General features: G+C 41.4%; 1 protein-coding gene and 1 pseudogene across 1 annotated transcript in view; one reads left to right on the top strand and one right to left on the bottom strand.

Annotated features, from left to right (window-relative positions):
• Positions 1–4,480, bottom strand: part of LOC115870329 (zinc finger protein 420) — a 54,485-nt gene that overhangs the window by 31,257 nt on the left and 18,748 nt on the right. The gene's annotated exons all lie outside the window — the stretch shown is intronic.
• The window catches only part of LOC105979788, a 3,359-nt pseudogene continuing 2,451 nt past the window's right edge, over positions 3,573–4,480 (top strand).

Genomic DNA, 4,480 nt, shown 5'->3' on the forward strand with positions numbered 1-4,480 from the left:
ACCCGATTCATAACAGTAGCAAAATTACAGTTATGAAGTAGCAGCAAAAATAATTTTATGTTTGGGGGGGGGGGTCACCACAACACGAGGAACTGTTATTAAAGGGTCGCAGCATTAGGAAGGTTGAGAACCACGGCTCTAGACCAATGGTAAGCGCCAGATACACATATTTTTCCAGGAAACAGGTTCCTCATATATACCCTCTATAAAATGATAAGTTGTCTTCCACAGACGCCTGGCTTCTCACACACACACTGGAAAGGATGCTTATCTCTAAGAGTATCTGCTATCTTTGTCTACCATTTTTAAGGAGCAATTAACACCATTTGTTTACTCGCCTGCCAGACACTTCCTTTGAAGTTTTCCCTAAATAACTCTGGATATTCAAGTTTATCTCATTGCCCATTTTATTATGTGTACTAACAAGAGGCTTGCAAGCCACATTACTATAAAAAACTTATTCTTGTTGAATAAACTCGCTCAGCTCAGCTTTTCTCCTGAGATGAGAGCCCTGTGTTCTGTGGTCTGTCTGCTTTATTTTCCTTAATTGCACACGCTGCTCCTAAGGACTTTAATACTCCACTATCAGAGAAAGATAGATCATTGGGAAAGAAGCTCAGCAAGGAGGCTACAGAGCTAAACATTACAATTAAGCGACTGTGCCTGATAGACATTTATAGAGTTTCCCATCCAAATGCAAAAAAGTTCACATTCTTTACAAGTGCACATGGTTCATTTTCTAAATAGACCACATGTTGGGACACAGTCAATCCTAAATAAATTCAAACACTAGAGATTACTCAGGCGTCTCTCTCAAACCATGACACCATAAGACTGGAGATCAATAAAAGGATGACCAGAAAAACAAAGGCAAACAATTAGAGGATGAATAACAATTTTCTACAACACTAATGAGCACTGGCCCAGATTAGAGAGGAAATTAGGAAGTTTCTAGAAACTAATGATAATGAGAATACAACATACCAAAACCCATGGGACACAGCAAAAGTAGTTATCAGAGGAAGTTTGATAGCAGTTAATGCATATATGAAAAAGGAAGAGAGATTTATGACTGATATGCTATCACAAAACCTCCAGCAACTAGAATAGAGTTGAAAGAACCCTCCCATAGCAAAAGAAAAATAAAAATAATAATCAGGGCAGAGTTAAAACAGTGGGAAGACAAGAGAACAGTGCAAAAAAAAATCAATGCAGCAAAAAGCTGGTTCTATGAAAGGATCAACAGAATCAACAAACCGCTGACAAGCCTAATCAAGGAAAGGAATGAGGAAACATCAATAGCCAGGGTGAGGGATGAAACAGGGGAAATCACAACAGGCTCCAACAAGATTAAGAGTATAATCATAAATTATGATGAAAGTCTAATGAATTCAACAATGTGGAAGACATGGAAAAATACTTGGAAAATTACCAAAGTAATCTCCACAAATGGAAGAAATCCCATGTTCATGGATGAGAAGACTCAATATAGTAAAGATGTCAATCTTACCTAAGGCACTATATAAATTTAATCCTATCCTGATTCAAATACCAATAGCCTTTTTCAAAGAATTGAAAAAACTGACCACCAATTTCATATGGAGAAGGAATAAGCCTAGAAAGAGTAGTGAATTCCTCAAGAAGAAGGACAAAGTCAGAGGGCAGGCTTTACCTGACTTTAACACCTACTACACAGCCACAGTGGTCAAAACAGCGTGGTAATGGAATAATGACAGATATTCAGACCAATGGAAAAGAACAGAAAGCCCAGAAATAAAGCCATCAGCATACAGATCTTTGACAAGGGCCCCAAAAGTATCAAGTGGGAGGTGGATGCCCTCTTTAACAGGTGGTGCTGGAAACAATGGATATCCACCTGCAGAAAAATCAAACAAGATCCTTACCTCACCCCATGCACAAGAACAAACTCAAGGTGGACCACAGACCTAGAAGTAAAACCCCAAACTATCAGGCCCATCAACGTAGGAATAGAGACAAACTTAAGAACCTTGGCTCATAGACTTACTGCAATAGGGAAGGGTGCAAATCTGAAATCAACAAGTGGGATATACTAAGGAAAAAACACTTGTGTGGGTCAAAAGACTTCACCAAGAAAGTAACACTAGAAAACCACTGACTGGGAAAGGATTTTTAGCAACCACACAACTGATAAAGGGCTCATTACTAAAATCTACAATACCCCCTAAAAATAATAAAAATAAATTTAATACATCTACAATACCCTCCTAGTATACAAAAAAAAAAAAAAGAAAATAGTTAACCCCCTGAGGAAGTGGATAAAAGACCTGAAAATCAGTTTCACTAGGGAGGAGACCCAAATGGCCAATAAGCATGTGAGAAAATGCTCCCCATCATTAGCTTTCAGAGAAACGCAAATTAAAACAACCATGAGACCCTTGAGGATAGCCCAAATCAGAAAATCAGAGAGTAACAAATGTTGGAGGGGATGTGGTGAGATAGGAACACTCCTCCACAGCGGGTGGTTGTATAGATACATACAGCCTCCGTGGAAAGTGATGTGGCGATATTTAAAGCAAATGGAAATTGAACTATCTTATGACCCAGATTTCCCTCTACTGGGCATGTGTTAGACAGGGTTCTATAGAGAGATATAACCAAATTGCTGACAATTAAGTATATTTATTTATAAAGATAATTAGATATATAACAAGAAATGAACTGTTAAATTATACGCACTACAAATGGCTCAGAGTTGTGGGAGACTAGCAGTCCTTCTCATCTCTCTGCTGCCAGATCGCCCTCTATTTATAGAGTGAGGCTATCTCAGCACAGCAGCCAATCACAAGACAGATCACCAACTGTCAACTAACCACCAGTCCCAACTGCCAGTCCCCAGCTCCAGAGATGCCTTAAAGGGACCTCAACTTACAGAGACACAGTCCACAGGCTAGGCGTCCCACAGGTAGTGTAGCCTATAAATTGAGGCAAAGAACGAGCAAGGCAGCCGCACACTGGTCCGATGATCAAAGAGCAAGAGACAAGAAAGATGAGACTCACTGAGCCATTATCTCTCCGCCCTTCAGTTAATCCTACTTGTATTTATCAGCCAGGCTGGCATAATAAACTATATCAGGGCATATCCACAGAAAAGGTAAGAAATAAGCCACAACCAGTCTTCTGTGCTCTAATGTTTACTGCAGCACAATTTACAATCACAAAGAATTGGAAACAACTTAAATTTCCATAGAGAGATGAGTGGATTAGAAAGCTCTGGCACAGACACACAACAGAGTACTACGCAGCACTAAAGGCAGTGATGATCACATGAAGCAGATAGTCTCATGGGAGGAGTTGGAGGAAATGATGCTAAGTAAAGTTAGCCAATCACAAGAGGGCAAGTACAACATGAGTCCACTGAGATAAGTATAACCAGCACATTGGTATAGAAGAAAGGCCACTTATCTCACACCATGGGTTTAAGTACAGGATGTCAGTGGGGGACAGGTCAAACCCAAGGATGTACATATCATTTCACCACAAATAAGGGGAAACAGGGGGAGAGTACTGGTCATGTCTCCACAGGCTTGAGCATGCGCATGCAGACCCCAACATGGCGCACCAAACCTTTAGGGTAATGTAACCACATGAATCAACACATAAACAGATGTGGGAAACAGAAAGATTTCTCCCAAGTCGTCTCCCCCAAATATGTTAGACTTAGAACACTGCTTGCAGCTAATGGTAAAAGTTACTTCCCTTGAGGCAATCAGCTGCTAGACTGCTGCCTCACCCCACCACAGGGCGGGCCTGCTCCCTGCTGCTGGGGACAATGGACGACTTCTCCCTGAGGCTTGCGACCATTAGGTTGGTTCCTGTAGGTGGGGTTTACACCTTATTGATAATGGTTCCTTTTTTAAAAAATTGTTTTATTATGGGCTCATACAACTCTTATCACAATCCATCCATACATCAATTGTGTAAAGCACATTTGTACATTCATTGCCCTCATCTTTCCCAAAACATTTGCTCTCCACCTAAGCCCCTGGCATCAGGTCCTCATTTTTGCCCCTCCCTTCCTGCTCCCCCCTCCCTCATGAACCCTTGATAATTTATAAGTTATTATTTTGTCATTTCTTGCACTGTCTGACATCTCCCTTCACCCACTTTTCTGTTGTCTGTCCCCCAGGGAAGAGGTCACATGTAGATCCTTGTAATCAGTTCCCCCTTTCCAATCCACCCTCCCTCCACCCTCCCAGTATCGCCACTCACAACACTGGTCCTGAAGGGATCATCCGCTCTGGATTCCCTGTGTTTCCAGTTTCTATTTGTACCGTACCAGTGTACATCCTCTGGTCTAGCCAGACTTGCAAAGTAGAATTGAGATCATGATAATGGCGGTGTGTGTGGGGGAAGCATTTAGGAACTAGAGGAAAGTTGTAATTTTCACTGTTGCTACATCGCACCCTGACTGGCTCGTCTCCTCCCTGAGACCCTTCTG

The sequence above is a fragment of the Echinops telfairi genome, unplaced genomic scaffold (genome assembly GCF_000313985.2).
Source record: "Echinops telfairi isolate 266 unplaced genomic scaffold, ASM31398v2 ScPeMD7_655;HRSCAF=1070, whole genome shotgun sequence".
In the NCBI taxonomy this organism is placed as follows: domain Eukaryota; kingdom Metazoa; phylum Chordata; class Mammalia; order Afrosoricida; family Tenrecidae; genus Echinops; species Echinops telfairi.